General features: G+C 44.4%; 1 long non-coding RNA gene across 3 annotated transcripts in view; it reads left to right on the forward strand.

Annotated features, from left to right (window-relative positions):
- The window catches only part of LOC128098799 (uncharacterized), an 82,973-nt gene extending 58,688 nt beyond the window's left edge, over positions 1–24,285 (forward strand). Inside the window, exons 3-5 of one of the 3 annotated variants that reach the window (XR_008214334.1) lie at positions 5,229–5,339; positions 16,941–17,000; positions 22,016–24,285. This is a non-coding gene — a long non-coding RNA (uncharacterized LOC128098799). Of the gene's footprint in view, positions 1–5,228; positions 5,340–6,801; positions 7,191–16,940; positions 17,001–22,015 lie in introns of those variants that run through there. The other 2 variants (XR_008214335.1, XR_008214336.1) reach the window with 2 other exon arrangements.
- The last annotated feature ends 408 nt before the right edge of the window (positions 24,286–24,693 follow it).

Here is a 24,693-nt window from a genome sequence, read left to right on the forward strand (position 1 = left end):
TTTTTTTTTGGTGTGTCTGTGTGTGTGTGTGTCTGTGTGTGTTTGTGTTTGTGTGTGTGTGAGAGAGAGAGAGACAGAGAGAGAGAAGGACTTACTATGTAGCTTTGACTGGTCTGGAACACACTGTGTAGACCAGGCTAGCCTCAAACTAACAGAGATCCACCTGCCTCTGCCTCCTAAGTGCTGGGATTAAAGGTGTGCACCACCACTACCTGGCTGTTTTGTTTTTGTTTTTGTTTTTTTTGTTTTATTTATTTATTTATTTATTTTTTGTTGTTGTTGTTTTGATTTTTTGAGACAGGATTTCTCTGTGTAGTTTTGGTTCCTGTCCTGGATCTCGCTCTGTAGACCAGGCTGGCCTCGAACTCACAGAGATCTGCCTGGCTCTGCCTACTGAGTGCTGGGATTAAAGGCACGTGCCACTGCTGCCCAGTTTTTTTTTTTTTCAATATTACATTTTGTGTGTGTGCATGTGTGTGCAGACACACTTGCCTGAATGTGTATGGGTGTGTGGAGATCAGTAGACAGTTTGTGGGAATCAGGTCTGTTCTTTCCTTTTGCCATCTGAGTCCCAGGGATGGGCATCACATTTGCCAGCAAGCACCTTTACCTGATGAATCACTGTGGGCCTTACCCTTGTTCTTTAGGGGTTGAAAACGTCTGTGAAAGGTTTGTGGAACAGTCGGTTTTGGCTCTTTCAGGAGCTTGCATATGAACTGTAGCTTTATGTTACTCAGGAAAATCACTTATCTTTTTACTTTACTTTCTGCATTTTGTGAGTGTGATGCTTGTGAAGGAAGCCTTTTGTCTCTTGTCTGGTTCCCAATTACACCTTCCACTTCCTGCCACAGCAGTACACTTGTTCCCAACAGCAGTCAAGGATCCTAAAATTAACCAAATGCTTCGAGTGTTACCAGTTAGATAGGAAAGCTGCTGATTTTTTTTTTTTAACTATGGGAACAGTATAAAAGGAGAAACCCAAGTTGTATTAAAGCCATACAGCCTCTACCCAACTTCTCTCTTCTCATTTGTTTTTCTTAAATTGTTTTAGATCTCCTATAAGTATGATTTGACTGTAAACTGATGTAGACTTTGGTACATCTTGCAATGCTAATTCTATATGGCAAACTGCACTCTGAGCAAGCACTTAGTAATATATAGGAAATAAGTAAATAACCTGTGCATACAAGGAACGCTCCACCTTGAAATGCTTGGGTTCTGATATCTGCCCCTAGTGTGCTCACCCTCTATTGGATTGCAGAGGCACAGCCCCGCCCCACCCCCATAGTATCCACCACTTCCCTAGCATCCACCACTCCCCATATCCCCTGTTTCATTGGGAAGAGAGGGACTAAGAACTGGTTCTGCTGCTGGAAACGTCTGCCTTCCCAACACCACCATCTTCCTCAACAATTCAGGCACAGAGACCATGTGTCATAAGAAGGGAATAATTAATAAATTAGTAAAGTTTAAAGCCACACATTGCCTTTTAGGTATTTTCCTTCTGGTCTGATTGTGAAGGGAACTTGGCTTCCTACCAGTCTTAGGAGAAGGGAAAGCTTTGAGACTAAGAAAGAAAAGTGTCTCCCGATAATAGGATAATTAGAGAAAAATAAAGATGTATGAAGCCGGGCGGTGGTGGCGCACGCCTTTAATCCCAGCACTCGGGAGGCAGAGGCAGGTGGATCTCTGTGAGTTCGAGGCCAGCCTGGGCTACCAAGTGAGTTCCAGGAATGGCGCAAAGCTACACAGCGAAACCCTGTCTCGAAAAACCAAAAAAAAAAAAAGAAAAAAAAAAAAAAGATGTATGAGCTTGCTATCAAGTTTGAACATTAAGATGTATTTTGATATCATGTATGGATACTACTAATATCTGCTAAAACTAAAGCTTCAGGAGCTGAGAATATATGCTCAGCACGGGCAAGGTCCTTGCCTCCCTCTTGGGTACTAAACACAAAGGCCAGATGTGGTGGTATATGCCTGGAATCCCATCATTCTAGAGGCATAGAAGGGTGAATCAGTGCAAGTTTAGACCAGCCTGGTGTGCAAGGGGAGTTCCAGGCCAGCCAGAGATACATAGTAAGATGGTCTCAAATACAAAGTAAGGCTTTCATGATTGGCTTTATGTCTACAGTTGTTGAATGTTTGATGATGAGTTTGGGGTTTTTGTTTGTTTGTTTGTTTACTATTCTTTCTATCTTTGGTGTATTTAACACAGACAGCTGCTTTAGAGTGATTACTTCCTCTTAAAGGCAGCCCCCTAAAAGGGGCTTTATAAATAAATTTACCAGTATTATTCAAAACTGGCCGAAGTTCGATAACGTTAACAACACATTTCAAACCTGTACACAAATCCAATGGCTCACACTTTGGTTGAGCTTGGAAGAGACATAGATAGGCTCATAAAGTTTCGTAAGTACCATTTGAAAATAAACATCGAATTATTTCAGTTTGAGATGCTAGTACTTAAGCCGAGTCCGTGGTTCTTTGGCTGTTAGGTTTTTGTCCATTTTGTAAAACCTAGTTATTTTTACTTTCGTGTTGTTTGGTCCCAGAGAACTAGATGGAAAATCAGGTGTGAACTCATCCCTGGAATGAGCTACTTATTTATTTCCTGTGTCTCTTGGTTTTTTTTGTTTGTTTGTTTGTTTGTTTTTGTTTTTTGGCTAAGGGAGAAGAAACCCAGAAACTACACTTAATATTTTTAAAAGCACTTTGAAAAAGATCCATGTTGAAAGATTTCTAATGTATCGTCTAGAACTCCGTTATAACGAAGAGTGCCGTCTTTGCTAAGAACAAATACAGAACAAAGACTATAAATAAACGACTTGTTCTGAAAAGCCTGGGCCATAGTGTCACCTCTGTGAAATTCCTCACATAAGGCATGCCATCTCTCATTTCCTCCGCTGGCCTGGACTCATGATGATACAGGCTTGGAACTCCTGTGTCCACTGAATGCGCTACAGCACAAAGATATGCACAGCCTTCCTTAGGGTACCATTTTCGTGGTCTGAAAGCAGTACAAGAAAGGTTCTGAAATTGAAGTGGGGTCTGAATGTATTTGTTCCCATGAATCCTGGGTGATTGATGTGACAGTGGAGTGCTTTGTGACTTTTTTGGGGTTGGTTTGCTTAGATTACAATCAAATAAGGTGACTCTGGGCGGGGCAGGAGGAGGGACATGCACTATCAGGAAGATGTGAAGTGGTTTTACTACTCAAATAAAATTAAATTCTAGGAAATAAAATCCTTAAAGGGGCTGATTGTAGAGAAGAGGGAAGACAATGCCTTATCATTAAAAATCAATCAGATATTTACTAAGTGCCTCTCTGAGGATTCCTTACGTTTCAGTGGTTGGCGGTTCTTGGATTACACAATACTTTCACATGCATTATCTTATTTGATCTTCCCAACTGGCAGGGAGGCCAGAGAGGGATCTAAAGACAAGGAAATTGCATCTCAGACTTAAGTGCTCCTGAAGACCTCCTCAGAGCCGGAGCAGGGTGTGTGAGCATGGGGTACCTCCAAACACTCTGTCCTCTGTCCCTCTGACCTCCACTAAGTACTGTGACATATTGTCTGTACAAAGGAGTCCAAAGGAGTAAGATTACGATCTGGACCCTCAAGGAGTTTATGGTCAGTTGGGAAAATAAAAGTTTGCCAATGAAACAAGCAAAAGACTTTTGTTAATCAGGATAACACAGGTTGTAAACACAACAATTGGGTTATTTTAGTTGGAACGTAAAGTACAATCAGTTCTACCCTGTGCCCTGAAAATGAAAGCGAATCAAATGGATATTTCTAACATTTTCCAGCCAGACCATCAGTGTCTTTGGGAGAAGTTCCTCACTGGGAGGAAAGCCAGCGGGCACAGTCTGGTCCAGGTACATGGGGGCACATGGATATTTGGAGTCCTGGAGTTCTTACTTCCCTCTGCTGTGCTTTGTACTCAGGACTAGGAGCCTGTGGGAGGCCATCCTGGCCGCTGCTCGGCCCTTTAAACCATTAGAGAGGGTCTAGTTTTAGGGAGAGGACACCCTGCAGGGATGTCCAACCTCTTGACATCGTAACACGATGGTGTCATCTACAAATGTTGTAGGCCACATCCTTAGCTCTCTCGGATGCATACAGCCTATAGGACACAGGTTGAACCCGTCTGAGAAGCCAAGTATGGACTTGTTTGTGTTGAAAGGGACTGTGGACGTCAAGGGTCTGCAGAAACTGGTCATTTTCATTTTCTCATGTCCCAGTGCTCAGACCTAGCATTTTCCAAGCTCGTATTTGTCTCAGAAGCAGAATTCCATTCCAAGTATCTGTTCTTTGTCTTTTCCGCAGAGCAGGCCTGGGCTGAGACGGCTGTAGTCCAGTCACCGTGTGTCCCTGCCTTTGTCTGGCTCACTGAGAGAGGTACACTGCCTGGGAGGCCCCATGGGGACTGCCAAAGCTTCAGTGAGCAGCTGGCCATTGTTTTTTCACAAAAAGTGCCCGTGCCCAGCCAGGTTCAGCAGCTGCCTCATAGACAGTTCCAAGTAATCGTCTTCCAGATGCTGATTGGTAAAGTGTCCTTTGGCCGGCATAGGGGTTCTACCGCAAGGTTCTGCCTGCTGTCAGGGAGGTCTTAAACAGCCTCTGTGGGCCGGGAGGCACCATGCTGAGTAAACATCACAACAGAAAAACTTTTGGAGGTACCATCTGTACCACCACCTCTCCACGCTGAGCACTGAGTGCCCAGGTGAGTGCAAGCCTATTGATGATCAGGCCCAAGCACCCGGCCACGCCCACCGGATCACTCAGGTCCTCAGTTTCATCCCTTGTCTTCCTCCTTGAGGGCCGACATGGATTCATGCTGAGTCACTTCAGCTTTCCTTTCCTCTTGTGGTTGTAAACACAGCCTCCAGAAACAGCTCTCTCACACACTAGCTATGCACCCTTGGGAAAGTTACCAGAGAATTCTTGACGCCTTCCATTCCTGATATGTGGCACCATGGTAATATATACCAGCTATATACATGCTGACAGCTACCTCAAAAAGTTCCTGACCATGTTTGTCCCGATGGAGAGCTGAGGAGAAGGCCGGGATGTGTTCTGTGGTGCTTGTTCTTTCCGTGCGTTCATCTGCTGCCCTTTGGAAGTCTTGCTCTGGATACTGCCCGAGTGGGAAGGTAGATGCACTAGGTGCCCTCAGTGGGTGTATGGGATAAATCACTGCATAACTTGTTCATTCAACAGGTGGGAAGGACTCAGCACGTACTTCGGAACGTGTGCCTGCCTTGAGGAGAGCCTCGAGAATGTGGAAAATTTCAATCAAATGATGCTGTAGAACATTGCCGGCAGCACACAGTAAGTGCCTAGTGCCATAGAAGCGTTTTCGGCTTTAATTGTTAGGCTGGCAGAGTGAATGCTGAGACCAAGCGTGTGGCCGGAGGTTGAGGGCGAGGAGGTGGAGGTGCTCCTGGGGAAGTCTTCCAAGAGGCAGTATCCTTCAGCTCTAGTCTGATCAGTGAGTAGGCGTTTGCCAGTAAGAGAAGAGGGCTAAGAGTGTTCCAGGCAGAGGGAACATTGTGTGCAGAGTTAGGGAGGCGTGAAACAGCACAATCCACTCGGGGGAACTCCGAGCAGGCAAGGAACAAGTGGCGCCCCGTCCTTACCGAGACATGCAGCGTGCATTTGTTAAATGAGTATGCGAGGTTAGAGGCTGGGAAGTGAAACACTGCTTGATCGTTCTGCCCTGAAGCGTTGACCAAACACCCATCGAGGCTGAAGTGGCTAAGGGGCTTTTAATCTTTAATTGTCCCATGTAGTACTCGCCCAGTATAATCTCTGTACTGTGTCAACTCTCTTCTTGTCTTTCTTTCTTTCTTTCTTTCTTTCTTTCTTTCTTTCTTTCTTTCTTTCTTTCTTTCTTTCTTTCTTTCTTTCTTTCTTTCCTTATTTTAAAAATATATATAATTGAGACAGGGGTTTCATGTATCCCAGACTGGTCTCAAATCCCCTATGTAACCAAAGATAACCTTGACTTCTTGTCCTCCCAAGTGCTGAGATTACAGGCATGTGCTAGGCATGTCCAGTTTTATGTCGCGATGAGGCTCCAAGCTTGGGCTTTGTGCGCGCTAAGCAAGCATTCTATCCGCTGAGCCACATCCCAGCCCCTTCTTGTCTTCTGCGGTGAGTGAACTAGTTGTCGCCCTTTCCCCCCAGAGTGATGGAGTTGGAATACAATGAAGCCGCTAGGATCCCAGAATGGGTACTAATGCTTTTGTGGGTAACACATTTCTTCAGATAAAAGGTCAGCAAAACCTGGTCTAAGGACCAGACCCAGTGCCCTGCCTGGGGCTGGGTGACCCAGGATCCTGTCAGTTGGGACATTTCATCCCCGCTGCACACAGTCACTCATCCTCCCACGGGTTGGCTTACACTCAGCCGGCAGTGGCAGGTTCAAGAGAGAAAGTGGAAGGGCACACTTGAGGCTCAGCTTGGACTCGGCACAGTTACTTCTGCTACATTCCGGTAGCCGGCGAGAGGCAAAAGGCCAGCCTGGGTTGGAAGGGTCTGGAAATCACCCCCAGTTCTTGATTAGAGCTGCTGCAGACAGCAGGGAGACTGGAGGGACAGAATCAGGGCCGTGTTTGAAATCATAAGCAATCATAATCTAAAGCAGCATGCATTCCAACCAGGGATTTTTTTTTTAAAGTCATCTCTGTGGTCTCCAGTGGAAAGATGTATTCATCATACATGTCTATTCAGTCCCACCCACAGCTATGAATCATCAGTGTCTTCCACTGAGTCGACCATTATCCCCTAGCACATGACAGGTACAGAGGAGGAGTAAAATGAGACGTGTCGTATGAGACCCAGACCCACATTCGGATACCACCTGATGGATTTCACCAGGGAACCGGGCTCAATTTTAACCCATTAAAGGTATAAAGCAAACCATTATCACAGATGCACCCAGTGACTGAACTGAACAGCCTTTGGGACTAATGTCTAAACAGCCCTACACTAAATATTCTTGCTTCATCGTTCCATGCCCCACTACTGTTACAGGTGCTATTAAAATTGGCCACTGATGCATCTATATATAAATGTGACTGAACTGACAGCCGCGGCACAGCCGCTTTGCCCATCAGCTATTTGACGGCTCCCCCTATTAAGCTCTCTCTCTCTCTCTCTCTCTCTCTCTCTCTCTCTCTCTCTCTCTCTCTCTCTCTCTCTCTCTCTCTCTGTGTGTATGTACATGTTTGTGGGGTACATGTGCATTTGTGGGGGGATCAGAGGTAGACATCAAATATCTTTCACAACCGCTCCCCACCTTCTTTTTTGAGACAAAGTGTCTCAGAACTTGAAACTTACCAGTTTAGCTGGATGGGCCGGCCAGTGAGCTCCAGGCCCCCTCCCGTCTCTGCCTCGCCACCACTGAGATTGCAGATGCATGCCATCATGCCAGACTTTAAAAGGGTACTGGGCATCCAATCCCAGGTTCTGATACTCGCCACAGCAAGCATCCAACTGAGCCACCTTCCTAACTCATTTTCCTCTTCAGTTTTTCAAGACAGGGTATCATCACGTAGGCCCGTTAGCTTCAAACTTGTGGCAGGAGCTGCCATGAGATATTTTGTTTTTCAAGTTTATTGCCAGAAAATTTTCACTGTTACCAAACTTGTCTCAATAAATAATGCGTAGTATAAACAACAACAAGGATATCAAAAACCTCCCATAGCAGTCCTTTCCCTGATACCGGGGGATGTCAGAAGACAGAACTCATAGGTGGTACCTGTTTCCTAAGACTATCTTGAAAAGTGAAAAACAAAAACACAGCTTCCAAACAATTCAAACAAAAACCACACGGCTTAGGTTTGAAAATATTCTTTCTGTTCCGATGCCCCTCAGGGTCCTTGGGCATCTGCAGGATGCTGACGTCTTGACACTAACTTCCATGGAGTTGCTGCTGTTAGAGATCTGTAGGAGCAGCATCCGTGGGTGGAAGGAACATGCCAGATCTCAGGGAACTATTAGATGCCTGTTGACTCAGGCGGCAGGACCAGCTGTGAATGGGAATGTATTTTTACGTGGCTTCAGTGGAAAGGAACAGGGCTGTTATGTTAGTGCCAAGGTGGGGAAGGAACCTGCTGAGTTATTTGTGGATGATTTGGTTTATGGAGGATGGGAAGACAGGGCTGTCTTGGGAGGTACAGCTGAAGACTCTAAGCTCAGAAGTTAACTCTGGGCATAATGGCACATGCACTTGGGAGGTGGTGGAGGAGGAGGATCAGGAGTTCAAGGCCAGCCTGGGCAATGTGAGACACTGTCTCAAAAAAAGAAGAAAAAAAAAAAAAGATGTTTACTTGGGCAGGTCATATAAAGATGGAATGGTAAATCTACCAGGTAGTGTTTTCAAAATTAGACCCCAACAAATGTTTATTTCTTTCATGTTTCTGTATCTCCCACCCACCTTAGGAATGTCAAAAAAAAAAAAAAAAAAAAAAAAAAAAAAAAAAAAAAGTCCTGCCAGCCAGCTGCCCCTGGAAAGAAGTCAAGTAGGATAAACTTCCTGTTGAGGGTGAAGGCGCAGGGGCTGTCACTTCTGCCGCCCCTCCCTCCTCCCAGCTCCCAGGCTTCACTAAGATATCCCTTCCTGCCTTCAGAGGAAGCCTGTGTGTTCTCTCAGAGCTACCTTGGCATTCCTTGATGTCTTAGAGCAGCAGATGACCCCGGCTGAGCGAGACAGTCAGCAGAACAGCAGCTCTCGATGCTGCCTTTGGAAATTTCCATTCTTTGCTTGCAGCTCTGAAAAAAAAAAAAAAATCTAAAGAGCCCAGTAGCTGGGAAATTTCCACAATGGAAAATTTTAACATATTCTTTAGCTCTAAACTATGCAGGTTTATAGACATTATTTTTTTTTCCCTTCTGGTGATTTCCTTCTTTAACAACAATTTATGAACATGGTACCACTAGAGCTGTGGGAACAGGAGGGCAAGATGACCTAGGGGGTGGGCATAGCTTGCTTAGCAGGAGGCTGTGCCATATAAACGTGTGACCACTCACTGCACAGAAGCACAGATCACCGTGAGGCCCACTGGGTGGGACCTCATCCAAAGTAGAGCTAGCCTTGCCCAGGAGCACTGCAGGGAAATCTGTGTTAGAACCTTGAAGTGGAAAGTGCACGGATACAACTTGGGAACCTGACATGGTGAGTCATGTTACCAGCAAAAGCAAACTCAAACAGATCCTTTGGACCACCGCTTCCTGAACCTAAATGGGAGCTGTAGGCTCTGATGCATTAGGTTGAGGGTGGGCTCTAGCCTGCATTGCCGACTGATGCTGATCTCCAGGTGATGCTGAGGCTGCCCTTCTGAGGACCACAGGGTGAGGCATAGCAAGACCTTCATCAGCATGCAGCCAGTGCCCTGGTGGCTGAACACTGCCAGAGGGTGGCTGGAGGTGAGCTCAAGTTACACAGCGGAGGTCTCAGAACGGAACTCAAAGTCCTCTGGAGAGATGTTCCACATCAGTCTGGATAAAGGGGCTCTGTTGGAATGTAGGGGTGCACAGAGCGGCCAGAAGCCTTGGCTTGGAGAATTCTAGAAATCAGGACCTTTCGGGAGAAACCCGTGTTAAGCTGGTGATGATTCCTAAGCTGGGCCTAGGAGTATAGGTGAATGGCCAGTGAGCCAGTCCTTAACACCAAGGGAAGACTGTTAACCAACATCCTGTGAAGAGAGGCATCCAGAGGGGCAGTTACTGCCATTGTTGTTCACTATTACTGAAATAAAAGTTAAAAGGGAATTGGAGATTTTCTTAGCATCTATCTCACCATTAGAAGGGAGAGAGGGAGGGAGGGAGGGGCGGAGGAAGGGGGGAGGAGGGGGAGGGGGAGGGAGGTAGCACCATTAATCTAGGATGTTCCTGCCTCATGATCTGTGATGTGTCTGCTCTGTGCATTTTTTTTTTTAAAGCGACACTTGTCCTATTTTTCACTTTCTGTTCCGTTGCGTTTAGGGTAGTTTATTAGTCCTTACTTTCCAAACTTTTCCAATGAAAGTTACACAGAGGACTGTGTGGAAGGAAAGGTGGAGATCTGAGGTGACAGGCATGCAAGTGTGACTGAAGTCAGAGTGCAGTAATTGTGAGACAGATTTGATGACATGTCTCCCCTACTGTGCTCACACCATGACTTTGGGGATGGCTTAGAGATTTGAACATCTGCAGATTGGTGGATGACTTCTTCTAAGGATGCTTTTACCCTGAAGCAAGGTATGACTCAGCTAGAAAGGACATCCTGATGGCTTCGGTAGAGGAGACCAGATTGGTTTCCTTAGCACGAGGCTTGATGAGTCATTATTCACCTAAGAACTCTCTTAGGACCTGCAGTCAATCAACTTGCTTGATCCCTTTAAAGTCACATTTTTTTATTTAAGGGAGTGCTTTTGTTTTATGCTTAGGTGAGAGTCACAGAACAACAGTCACCATTTTAAAGGCAGCAATACACAGGCCTTTAGTGTCTTTGTGACATTGTACAACTTCCCCTTGTATCCAGTTCCCAAACATTTTTATCACCCCCAAAGGGAAGCCTCGTATCCCTTAGGCTGATACTGCCTGGTGCTCACTCCCTCCCTCCTTCCGCAACGTGGCCACCACCGGTTTACTTTCTGTCTCTGTGGTTCCCAGGCTGGAGAGTTCACATAAGTGAATTCCAGCCATACGTGGCCCTTCGCTAACTCGAGTCTCCTTAAGAATAAACATTATGGTTGTAAGGAAATCTACCACTATTGAGTGCTTATAACATGAGGCATGGAACCGTTACAACAAGTAGACACCATATTATACAAAGGAGGAAATTGGGGTTCAGAGGGTTGCCTGAGGCCCATTTCTTTTGGCCAGGCAGCGGAGAGACTTCCCTGGCCAGGCCCACTTTTCACTACAGCTCAGCTTCATTTCTCTTCTTGCAGACAGATGGGTAGGCATTGCTTCTCAAGTTTAACAGCTTCACAGAGCCTCCGCCCGCATTCTGAATGCAGCGTTAGTTGCTTACAGCTGCTTTTTCTCCAGCAGTGCAGCGAGTCCAGGCCAACTCTTCTGAAGAGCTCATTAAAACTGCTAAAATAAAGTCTTAGAAGCAGGTGCATTCATTAGCAGAAAATGCAGACGATTATGTTAATATCACATTCAGGTGACAAATTTAAAGGCATCAAAATCGTGGAGGATAAAAGGCTTTTTTCGAGGCTCGGGTTACCTTCTTTCTTCGTGGGGCTCTTTGCTCGGGGAAGCATGTGACTGACTACAGCTGTCCAAAGTGGGGGACCTTCAGAGTTAGTTCACAAAAATAAAGCTGTTCTGTGACATCATGTTTCCTTTTATGATTTCTTGGGTCTCTAGTTATGAGAAGAAAGATGAGGAGTTGCCCACAAACCTACTGCTGGGTCTAGCCCTCCCTTGATAACTTACTGTCCACTGGGCCCAAGGAAGGGAGGCGGCTGAAGAGATGATTCAGCTGTGTCGACAGGCTGGGAGGTAGCACAGTAGCATGTTTCCACACATGTTTCCACACACGAGATCCCGGGTCCCTGGAATGGAAGAGTAAATCGTTGTAGGCAATGGTTTTCAGTTTGGACCAAAAAGGATTTTTACTTTGCTCTTTTTTTTTTTTTCATTCAAAAAAAAAAAAAAAACAAAAAAAAACAGTGAGCATGAAATAAGACGGTCTAATGTTTTTATTTTGAGGTGTGCATATTTTTGTATTTGCCAAATTTTCTTTTGTTTTTTGTTTTTCAAGATGGGGTTTCTCTGTGTAGTTTTGATGCCTTGTCCTGGATCTCTCTCTGTAGACCAGGCTGGCCTCGAACTCACAGAGATCCGCCTGGCTCTGCCTCCCGAGTGCTGGGATTAAAGGCATGCACCACCACCGCCCAGCTATATTTCCCAAATTTTCTATAATGAATTTTCAATTTTGAAATAAAAATTACTTACTAACTTATAGTTTTTAAATATTTAAAAATTACAAAGGAATACTTTGCCTTTCTTCCATCAATTGAATGTTCCTAGAAAATTGGAATAATATTTAAATGACTGAGATATGAAAGCTGGACAAGAAATGCTCCCAGTTCCTTCCCTGTTCCCAACTCTAGGATATTTGTGGTCGTGTTGGTTTTCCCTTTGGAAAGGAAGGAGAAACAAATATGGCTGGATATCAAGTTACTTAATAAAAAAATAATTGTGCAGTAGATTACTGGATTTTATCAGGTAAGTGAGCATAATCTGATAGGGATGCACCTGTCTCTTGGAAAGGGGAAAAAGCTAAGAGACTTTTACAGGACACATGGACTTTATTTTAAAATTTTTAAGTTATGCACTCACTCTGGGAAGGAAGCCCTTGACTAGCTACTCCCCCCCCCCACACACACACACACACATTGCTTAAAATGACTGTTTCTGATTGCAGAACATAAATACTAAAGCTGCAACACACTAACAGGGCATGTTTACAGACTCTGTGTGTGTGTGTGTGTGTGTGTGTGTGTGTGTGTGTGTGGTGTATGCGTGTGTGTGCACACTTGTGCACGCCCACACATGATCAACAGTAACAAGCTGAGAGACTGCTTGTGTGTATGGTAATCCTGTCTTTCCCTTCATTCCTCTTCCCGTCTCCTTTTTCTTCCCCTGCACATTTCTGCTCCTCTCTTTCTTCACCGCCCACGTGGGTGGGTGGGTGAGTGAATATATACAGTATGTCGAGTACAGTAGTCCCTTCTCATACACAGGATGGGCTCTAATGGTCAGTAGATTATGGTGGTATTATGTTCCCCAAAATATTGTGCACCCTAATAAACTTATCTGGGGTCAGAGACAGAACAGCCACTAGATACAAAGGCTGGAAAATGGTGGCACTCACACCTTTAATCCTAGCACTCCAGAGGTAGAAATCCCTCTGGATCTCTGTGAGTTCAAGGCCACATTGGAAATGGCCAGGCATGGTGACACACACCTTTAATCCCAGGGGGTGATGGTAGAAAGCAGAAAGGTATATAAGGTGTGAAGACCAGAAACTAGAAGCATTTGGCTGGTTAAGCTTTCAGGCTTCTAGCTGCACAGTTCAGCTGAGAGCCATTCGGATATGAGGACTCAGAGGCTTCCAGTCTGAGGAAACAAGACCAGCTGAGAAGTTGGCCAAGTGAGGTTAGCTGTGGCTTGTTCTGTCTCTCTGACCATCCAGTGTTCACCCCAATAACTGGCCCCGGGTTTGATTTTATTAATAAGAACTGTTAAGATTCATGCTACAGTAGATGCCTGAAACCGTAGGACCAAGACCCATAATTTAATTCCTTTTCTGTCATGACTAAGCACTTCCTGTATGGGACAGCCATAACTGTCACAGTTTGGGATTGATAACAAAGCTAGCACACAGAGATTTCCTTTTTGTTTTCTACCATTGTATAGATAGATTTGTTTTTCCTGGAGGTCTCCAAAACTTCAGCATCTACTTTTTTCTTTCCTTAGCAAGTTAAGAAAGTCCACCTCTTCACTTAGAGGAAATCCTTTATGTCATCAGCACCATTATGCCTTGAAGCCATTAGTAAGTCAACTAAGGGTTACTTCAAAGAATCACTTTGATCTAGTGACAGTTAACGTGCTAGCCACGGTGGCTGCTAAGTGTCTCACGTGCCACTTACAGTGTGGATGCACTGGGCAAAGGGATAATGCACATCTCAGGAGGGCATGGCGTGAACTCTCATCCTACTTCTCAGAACGGCATGCAATTTAAAATTTATAATTTTTTCCTCTCTAGAACTGTCCATTTCATATTTTAAGACCAAGGATTCTGTGAGTAGCTGAAACCTAAAGAAAAGAAAACAGTTGTATACATGCAGGCATGCACACAGTCTTTCTGGTTAGGCATGCTCTAGATGAATCCCCACTCCCAGCTGCCACGCTCAGTGTGATTCACAGAGACTTCGCTGATGCAGCTCCTTCACTGCTGGACAGCTCCGCATAGCCTAGGAGCGCTTTCCCGCCCACCTCTCCTCCTTGGTTTAATTCTCAGAGCTGACACTCTCACAGAAGCCTCTGATTCTACACAAAACGAGGATGGTGGCCAGTAGAGACTCGTACCATTCCAGTATGATGCAGCATAAGAAGGGCGATCAGAGTTCAGAGCACAGAATCTGAAGATGAAGAGGAGAGGTCAACTCAAGTCCCTTTTCGTGGACGTGTGTCCTCCAGAGCCATGCAGCCTGACTTTGAAACTTTGCCCATGACAAAAACTCATCCTATTTTTTTTGACCTTGGTTTATTTAGGTGGGCCATTAAAGCACACATACCATTATAAGTACAATGAGAAAAGAAGGAGGAGGAAGGGGAGGAGGAAGGGGAGGAGGAAGGGGAGGAGGAGGACCCTAATACTACCCGGTCTCAAGGAAGTATACCCCCTTAGGGTCCCTGAGGAAAGCGAGGAAGCTGAGTCATTTATTTGGCTAAAGGAGACTTAGGTTCCATTGGTCCAAGTTGCCTACCTCCAAGCCTGAGTATCTGAGCATCGTCCAGATGTCTTCCGGATTCATCCTTTTACCCCTCTAACTCACCTGTGCAACAAAAGAAATTCTGAGATTAGTTCATGCAGGGACCCTGCCTTAAATGACAGTCCAGGGCTTTCAAGAACTATTTAAGTTGAGCAAGCACCGTGTCCCCAAGTTTCCTAAATACTGTATACTGTGCTCCTCCTTTTAGAAGAATGTGGAAAGTTAAGCAGTATTTTGAAACAGCTGGTTACGACAACACCAAGAACGCAGATAGCAGAGGAAAAGCCGCAGAGGTCAAGTGCCCTGAGCAATCAGCCAGACACCCCATCCTTTCCCTTTGGCCTCATAGGAGATTCGTGTAAAATGAGTCACGGCCATGGAAGTGGCGGTGAGGTTTTGAGAAGCAAATTTGGGTGACGAGTTAGGAGAGGAGCAAAGACTTAACTGAGGTGTTGGCTAAGTGGGTAGATTGAGAGGATTTTAGATGATTATTATTTAATGTCTTGTAAAGACATCCACACACTGAAGAGCACAGAGAAAACAGGAAGCTGCTACCTTCCATCACCCAAAGATGGCAGATGTTAGGGGAACATCATGTCACATCTAGAAATGAAAGCTTATTTATTTGTCTTTTTTTTAGTGTGTGTGTGTGTGTGTGTGTGTGTGTGTGTGTGTGTGTGTGTGTGTGTGTGTGTGTGCGCGCGCAGGAAACAATGCGGCAGTGCTAGGGTGGAGGTCAGAGTTCAGCCTTTGGGAGTCAGTTCTCTCCTTCTACCTTGCCGGTCCGAGGAATTGAACTGAGGTCGTCAGGCTGGTGCAGCAAGCACTTTTACTTGCTACACCATTTTGTCAGCTCATTTATTTATTGTTTGTTTGTTTGTTTGTTTGTTTGTTGACACAGGGTCTTGCCATGTAGCTGAAGCTAGCCTAGAATTCGCTAAGTAACCAGATTGGCCTTGAATGTGAAATTCTCCTGTCTCAGTCTCCTGAGTGCTAGGGTAGTTTAGAATTTTTAAAAGTGGCATACATTTGGGCTGTTATGTTTGGCTTTACTGATAGTCCAGTAAGGAAACCCAAAACCTGACTTTTAAAAAACTCACCTGAAAGCTATGATAGGAAGGCAATTAATTAGAATTAATTAGAATTCTCAGTTGATAAGCAATTATAAAACTGAATTCAATAAACCTTGGAAATATTTGAATTTTCTTCTGTACACACATTTTCTAGTCCTTAGTTCAGCTCCTCTGTTCTGAATCATATCGAAGTAGGAGAGGGATGTTTCCTACTGTCTGCGGTTCAGAAAGCAGCTGTAAACCGGGGCTTTTGACCATGTTAAATAATGCAAGCTGCTGCCTAGCTTGTGCATATAGTCGGGTCACTCTGGTTACTTGGACATCTCTTTTGATTGGTCAGTGCCTAGCTGTAGCAGTTATTAAACACTCCAGACTTATCCTTGGAATAGAAAATAGAAGGAAATCCAGATTTTGTCTTTTTTATTGTAAATAAAAGGAGGCCACAATGATGGCCCATTTTTACAAGCTACAACACTTTTCTGTGTGTGAAGGGTCTGCACGCATGCGTGTGCGCATGTATGAGTGCACATGCATGTGGTTAAGTCGGAGGCTTCCAGTGGGTGTCTTCCTCGGTTCCTCTCTGCTTTAGCTTTTGGAACATGCGCTCTCACTGAACCTGGAGCTCAATGATCCAGTTACACTGGCTGGCCAGTAAGCCTCAGGGGGCCTCCTGCCTCCATCTCCTCACTCCTGGGGTTACAGGCACTCACTGCCACACCCAGCTTTTTGTGGCATCTGGGAATCTGAACTCCACCAGCTGAACTTCGTCCCCTGCCCCCAGTCCCACACTTTTTCTGAAAATACTAGATGTCTTCCCAAGTCAGGTTCTACTGAGTGTCACAATATTGCTGCTCCGAACCCAGCATCTCATCAATGATAGACAAGCTCTCCCGGTGAGCTGCCTCAGGCCAAATGTTGTTCTTTTAAATTTTGAATTTTTGGTATTTAAAATGTGCATCATTTTTAAATCCTGCTTATTTACTAAGGGCCCCCATCCTCTGTGAGATTGCTTTTGTTACGTAGCGCTGAAATGATTTTCTTTACTTATTCCTTTATGAGAAGCAAAGAGAACACTCATCTCTGCTCCTAAGCAAGCTTTACTAAATTCGCATTAGGCAAAAATTTGACTGGAAAATTCCCAAGCTTTGCTTCTTCGTGTTGCAAATACCAAGAACCCTGTGGTCTCTGTGCTGTGTGTTATATTCAGAGAACATTAATGCTAATCCAAATGGTTGATTATTCCAGGTATTTGTGTTTGAGATTTGTGTGGTAGTTCTCCCATTCCATTTGTATTGGATGAGTACTAATACACAATTACAGGCCATTTCCTGACTTACTCATCAACTTACATATAGGTCAAAAAGGCCGAAGAAGAAAGCCACTGTCTCCTGGGTAACCCACAGAGCCCAGTGAAGGTAATTGCTTCATCAAAATTACAGATATCCCAGTAACAATGACTGTTTATTTCACTGACATTAGAATATTAGACTACCTCACCATTTTTTTCTGAAAAAAGATGTGTTAAAGAATTTTAGTAAAATAAATCATGTTTTTTCACTAACATGTTTAGTATTAACAATATGGTTTCATTTTTAATTAATCCCAAACTAAAAGTGGTTACATAACTAATCTCTTATTAGTGGTACTTGGGCCATAGTTTGAATCTGAAACCCACCCCCAGGCCCTCCCCCCTCATGTTTTGATTGCTTGTCTCTCAGCTGGTGGTACCATTAAGGTAAGTTGGAGAACTTGCAGGAAGTGAGACTGAACTACCTGAAGTAGGCCTGGGGGTGGGCCTTTGAGAGTGATAGCCTGGCTCCTGGTTGTAGCATGTTCTTTGCTTCCTGAAGGACCTCTCTCCTCTTCATGCTCCTGTTGCCACAGTCCCAACTCCTCCACTACCTCCACAATAGGCTGAAGCCCTCCAAAACCGTGAGCCAAAATAAAGTCCCCTATGCCAGACATGCCAGACACAAGTCTGTAATCCGGCTTGGGAGGCTGAGGTGGGAGGGTTGCCAGGTTTCCTGCCAGCCTGGCCTATGTAGTTCCAGACAAAACTGGGATACCATGTGAGTCTCTCTCTCTCTCAAACCACAAAATGACTTAGCTTAATTTCAGAAGGAGAGCCTGGGAAGATGACTCAGCAGTTAAGAACCTCGGCTGCTTTTCCAAAGGACCTAGGTTTGATTCTCAGAACAAATGAGGTGGCTCCCAACAACCTGTTCTCTATTCCCAGACCATCTGACCCCTTCTGGCTTCTGAGGGAGACAAGGCATGCACTTGATATATTGACATACATTCAGGCAAATACCCATACATGTAAAATAAACAAACAAATACACAAAATTAGGAAAAAATAATTTGAAAAGGAAAGGAAGGAGAGGGAAAGGGAGAGAAGGGAGGGAGGGAGGCCAGAAGGAAGAAATGAAGGAAGGAATCCGTGCTCTTTAGGTTGTCTCTGTCAGAGTCTGGTGAAGCTATGCAAACATAATGAATGCACATGGTACATACTAAGCAACCGATGCTTGGCTTAACCTGTTACTATATATAAGGAGCAGGAGCCACATCATATATAAAATGTTAAGGCTGTGCTTTAAAATCCTGCTTCCTCATTCTCCTAAATTTGTCAAGTGATAATCTCAGTTTTTTAATGGTTGAAATTTCAAACTTTGTTCAAAATCACTAATTTGATGCTTTAAGGAACACACTAATTTGAATAAATTCAAAGTGACTAGGGGCTTAGGGTGAAAGTCATTTACCATGTGGACCACCACCAATTAATCAATTCATTGATCAGGCAGTCAGTAAGTCCTCTATTCCAGCTAATACAGCTAGTACAAGGCTTCTTGGCCCTGCACTATTGACTTTGGGACTGGATAATTCTCTGCTGTTGGAAGTCTGTGTTTTGCATTATCGGGTGGCTAGCTGCATCCTTTAGGTACCAATGGCACTTCCCCCTCCAGTTCTGATAATCAAAAATGTCTCCAGCTGTTACCAGAGTTCTCCAAGGGAAGGAGCAGACTGGCACCTCCCCCAGCCCGAGAGCTGGGGTGTACATCTTGCCTTTTTACTAGGTTGGGAAGACTGGAGGGGCTCAGACCCGGTCTGATTCATCACTCTATCACCCCTTCTCCACCAACTAATTTTAGTCTCTGGCACAGAAATGCTTCTTCAATGTTCTGAAAAGAACAAAATATCTCCAGGGTTCCTCTGCTGTCGTCAGCCCGGCACCAGCAGCTCAGAACAGGAATAAGGCAACCTGGATGACTCATCTAACATTTGGAGTGTTTGTGTGTGCACAAGTGACATGTGCACATGCGTGCAGAGGCCCGAGAACAGCCTTAGGTGTTATTCCTCAAGCTCTGCCCACCTTACTTATTTCCTTAACTATTTATCTCTCTTAAAAATGGTTTGTTTTGAGATGGCATGTCTTACTGGCCTGAAATTCACCAAGTACAGTAGGCGGGCTGGCCAGTGAGCTCCTGGGAGTCACAGGCCATCACACCCAGTTTCCCAGCCTTTTAAAACTTGAGTTCTGTGGCTCATAGTGCTTCCAAGGCCGGCGTTTTATCACATGAGCTATCTCCCCACCTCCTTTCTAAGATTTTTACTATTTGACTAATCCGTCTATATTGTTTTATATCTGGGTTCGTAAAAGGCTCACCTATGTTTGAGTCATGTTTTGTGTAATGCTACTTTATCTAGAGGTGACACCAATCACTCTGGACACCACTCTTTATAATAGAAGCACTCAAGTCCTAGAAACATATTCCTGGGCAGGAGTGGGAGGCATTTTAATTTCAGTCAGATTGCCTTCCTTGATTAAAAGAAACTCATAGACGTAGTTTATTTATGTGAAATCTGAAGTTCATATTCCTTCTTGTCATGTGAGATGTAGGATGTCTCAACAGCTCTTCGGTGATCTAAGTTAGTAATGATGCCTTACTTTGTATTCCTGGAAATTGCCAGAAGGCTTTAAAGGAAGAGGGAGAAAAGAAGAGTGAGGAAATTTTCCCTGTGGGCAGTTGGGGAAAACAAAAATATTTTTGTGCTGTGGAGGTTTCTCAGGAAAGGAGGGTTGGCCAGCAAGTGGCTGCATCTGAGCAAGGGGAATTTCCACATTTGGGAAAACATGGTCGTAATTAATGACTTAGGGGAGCCAAGAAAGTGGACCTTGTTGGCAAAATATCATCTTCAATGGCCAAATCATTGTCAACTGATAGGACCAGAAAATAAGGTTGTTTTAGAATGAAATCTTTATTTGTGGACAGTTGCCTGTAAGTCCTTCCTCTTGTGAGTCTAGTAAGTACTCCTGTCCTTGCTGTGGGCTTCTAGGATGGCTAATGGCTTCTTATCTTTAGTTTTGAACATGAAGTTTGGATCTAGCCAGTAGGATTGTATATGTTCGAACAGAGATGATTGTAGGAACTCTGGGGCAAGCTCAGCAGAGGGAATGAGATTGCCTGCTCACAGAGCAGCCATTGTTAACTGAGTGGTCCATGACTCAGGCCTTGTGCTGAGAACATTGAAAAGTTACCTGGATTTGGCTTGAGTAAACCATAACTTGGGGAATTGGTGTCACTTGCCTAGGATCATGCTGTTGTCACCTCCACACTTGCAGCCAGCTCTTCCTGTATGGAAAGCCAACCCCTGTGTTGGAGTGCCCTCGCTCTGGGTACAACCTCTTGCTCTTGAACCGCCATCCTGTTCTCTTCCCCACATAGCTTTGTTTAAACTACATCTGCTCTTGAATTGTGCTCAGCAGAGTGTCCATGGTTACCTCTCATTTCCTGGAGGAGAAATCAGCTAGCAGGTTCGGTAGCACACCCTTCTCTGTCTACTTAGAGAGGAATATATGTGCTCAGAATGTTTGTGACCTGTTTTGAGTCTTTCCTTCGTCTCAGTGATCAGTCTTATTAAAATGTGTATGATCCCCCTTGCCTCTTCTCTCATGATTTTTTTTTCAAGATCAGAAATAGCTTGCCAGATTTCAACAGAATTTTCCAAGGAGAAGGTCATTTTTCAAGAAGGGAAATAAAGCTTAAAAAGAAAAAAAAATCTCTGAATTTGAAATGTAGATGCAATATCTGGTACAACACCGATAAATTCCACAGATCATTTTGTGAATTGGAAGAGCTGCAGGTTAAATTACATCCTCCCTGAAGTAACAGTTCCATGCCTTTGACCCGTATGACGCGGCTTCTAAAGTTAGCTCTGTCCTGCGACTGTTAGAAGTGTGCCAAAGCAAATGTAACTAGGGTTAAAGGGTCTAATTGTTCTTGATTGAGCCTCAGTGAGCATTGTAATTAATAGGAACATCACAGTCTTCAGCAATAACTGACTACGTTTCTTTTCAGTCAAACTTGCAACGTGCCCATTAAAGCTTAGCATCGGCTTTGGGATGGTTCTTAGGAACAGCCTGGTGGTGCTGACTTCATTTCAAGCTGGGGGAAGCTGAGGGGATGTATTTGTTTTCTACTGCTGTGGGACAAATTACCACAGATTTGAGAGGCTGGAACCACACCCCAGGTATTCAGTGGACTTCACTATTCCATAGGTCCTAGGAATCAAGGTGGCCTTGGCTGGATTCTCTGCTTAAGGTTCCGAAGGTAGAAAGCAAGATATCATTTAGGTTTGGCTTTCATCCGGATGCCCTGGGGAAGAAAAACTGCTTGTCCTGTCAGCTGCTCCTAGAGACCCTGGTATTCCTGGTCCTCGATGTTTCCATCTTCACGGCCAGCAAGCACCCTCACATCTCTCCCCCATGTGGACTCTCAGCTTGCTTTTCCACCAACTGAGGAAAACGGTTCCTTAAAGGACCTACCTATTAGCCTGGGCCTACTTGGGTGATCTCCATTGGTTCAAGAAAGCTCCTTCGAGACGAAAGTCCCTCCACAGCAAGTCCCTAGATTTCAGTTTCTTTCACTGGCTAACCCGTCTGGGGCAGCCATCTCCACGGTTTCGCCTACTGTGGTAAAAATGGTCATCCAGTAAACCTGAGATACAGTCTGGAAACAGGCTCTTGGTAGGGCTGAGTCAAAGAGTTTATTTTATTTTATTCCCTTCGTTATTTAGGTTTTAAACATACATATAGGTCTTATTTTTAAATGCATACGTATTTGGGGGTCTGCACCCTGATACTTTTCTACAATACACCATAAAAAAAAACCTTTTGATAAGCACGCTGTGCTTCAAGGACTTGTGGATTTCTAAGAGTTAGAGACGAGGGTTAGGGTTGAAGCAGGGTGTCTCGTATGGAGAGGGGAGCATTGTGCTGAAGAAGTACAGTTGTGTGTAAAGAAGGGACAGAGGCTACGATTTTGATGAACCCAGAGCAGTAGTTCATTCCTGTTTTTTTAATATATTCACTGAAGGTCTTAGAAGATGGTAAATCTTTTGTTATTTTCATGTTTTTGTTTGTCTTTTGCAGCACTAGGAATTGAACCCAGAGCCTTGAACATGCTTGGCAAGTGCCCTATCACTGGACTCCAGCTCCAGCCAATTTGTTACGTCCTATGAACAATCCTAGAAGTTCAAACATAAAGTGATTTTGTGTGTGCAAGCATGTGTGCACATGTGTATGCTTTTTGAGTGATACTTGACTTTTCTTTTCTAAATATGGGTGCATTTTGGATATGTTGAATAAGCTTTACTGGGATGTTATGCCCCTACAGTGGGTATGAACGTCCCCCATTTTAATTTCCACATGCTATTACCTGTAGGTATACTAGAGGTCTACAGTGCAGGGTAGGTGTGTGGGCCCCACTAACTACTGATCTAAAAGTTTGAGCCCACAGTAGGCCGTCTAAGAAATGGGAAGGCCAGGAAAAGGCTAAGAAGATCATAGAAAGGGAGAAGGAAAAAGATGCCATATTCATTTTGTTGGTCTTTTCATTATTTTTGCTGGGAGAACTATTCAATGAACCTTTTCTATTTTGGTTAAGGAAGAGGAGATAGCTTTGACCTTTGGAAAGAACAAGTGTAAAAATATGAAAAATGTAAGAAAAAGGGAAAGCATTTCAGAGGCTAAAGATTCCTATCTTCTCTCGAGAACATTTAGGTTTTCTTCTTTCTGAAATTATGGCCAAAAATGCAGGGAGGGAGGACATCTCCCAGATGTTTCTTTCGAATTCTCCCAGACGTTCAGAAAATGGCGAGAGAAGCAGTCAGGCGATCGCAGAGAGAAAGTTCAGCTGCTGTAGAAGACATTCAGTAACGGCATTGAGTAACAGAACTTAGAGCGCAAGTGATGTGTGCAGCTTTGGAGGAGAGGGCATGCGGAAAGATGCAGGGTCGGAGATATCAGTGTTGCAGTCAGTGATATTTATCGAGATATCCTAAAGCAGCACACATTCTGTGTCTTTTAATTAAGTCATTTTTCTCCATAATGGATCATTTCAAGGATGCTGACAATATGTTACAGATGTTACGTTTACTCCCAAAGTTTGCACTTTAAAATCTCACCCTTCATGCATGCATGCATTCATTCATTCATTCATTCATTCATTCATAAACATCTGTGAGACCTTAGCATCGTTTAAGTACCAGGAACACAGCAGTGAAAACAACAGATAAAGCCCCTGCTCACCGGAAGCTCATGTCCTAAGATGAGGGGTTAGAAAACAAAGGCATCCTTACTTTTCAGTACAGGCTCCATGAGGAGGCGTGTTCTATATTCATTTCTGCCGCTGTGGCAAATGACCTGGTAGAAAGCAGCACACAGGAGGAAAGGGTTTATTTGACAATTCCAAGTCCGTCACTCTGGGGCCAGTCAAGACCGGAACTCAAGCGGTTAGTCACACTGACAGTCAAGAGCTAAGTGAGAACAAACACATCCTAGGACATTGAGAGGTGGCTCAGCACTTGCTGAGCTTTCAGAGGACCTCAGTTTTGTTCCCAGCCCCAAACCTGGCCGCTCACAATGGCCTGTAACTCTAGTTCCAGGGACTCTGAAACCTTCTCCCGGGAGTAAGGAGCAGAGCCTGTTATTTCCTTCCCAGTAGCCATCCCTCTCTCCCTCCTTACAAGCAGAGCCCTGGCTTGCTTCAAATGACAGTACATCTAGCACCAAGTGATGAATCACAGTGGTATGATTCAGTCATAAAAATCCCATCCTCTTTTGATAGATACTCAATTTCCCCATCTTCTTTGCAGCTAAGGAAGTCTTATTCCTAGCTAATGAGATCTGAGGGAAAGCCTTTGGGGATACATGGAGCTGTCTGGAGTTCCATTACAACTCTTGGAACCGTGGTAGACGTCCTGATTTTAAGACAAAAGGCATGAAAATTAAAGATCAACACGTTAAGGATGGCAAGATAGAAAGAATCCCTGTGTCCTAAATAGTATGGTTGAGTGGTTGAAGCAATACCATTAATCATTTATTGATCTGCCATCTTACATAACTCCAGGCAAGCCTTGAACTTGCTATGTACTTGAAGATTGAGGATGAGTGAGAGCTTTGGCCCCTCCTGCCTTTCCCTCACTAGTGTTAGGGTTCTGCACTGTCACTGTCCTGGTCATATGCAATGCTGGGGATCGAATCCAGGGCTTGGTGCATTCTAGACAAGCACTCTGTCCACTAAGCTACATTCCAGCCAAACATCTTGTTTATTAAAAATAATTAAAAAGTTAACCTCCCTTTCAGCCCATTATTTTATCTGATACAAGAAGTTTAAGAAAACAAACAAGAGCCGGGCTGTGGTGGCGGCGGCGCACGCCTTTAATCCCAGCACTCAGGAGGCAGAGGCAGGCGGATCTCTGTGAGTTCGAGGCCAGCCTGGGCTACCAAGTGAGTTCCAGGAAAGGCGCAAAGCTGCACGGAGAAACCCTGTCTCGAAGAAAAAAAAATAAAAAAAATTAAAAAAAGAAAAAAAAGAAAACAAACAAGAATTAACCTTTGACCGTGCCAGTTTTGAGATGCCCTTTAGATTTTTTTATTTATTTATTTATTTATTTTTTTGGTTTTTCGAGACAGGGTTTCTCTGTGTAGCTTTGCGCCTGTCCTGGAACTCACTTGGTAGCCCAGGCTGGCCTCGAACTCACAGAGATCCTCCTGGCTCTGCCTCCCGAGTGCTGGGATTAAAGGCGTGCGCCACCACCGCCCGGCTC

The sequence above is a fragment of the Peromyscus californicus genome, unplaced genomic scaffold, assembly GCF_007827085.1.
Source record: "Peromyscus californicus insignis strain IS unplaced genomic scaffold, ASM782708v3 Scaffold_6__1_contigs__length_162567912, whole genome shotgun sequence".
NCBI lineage: Eukaryota > Metazoa > Chordata > Mammalia > Rodentia > Cricetidae > Peromyscus > Peromyscus californicus.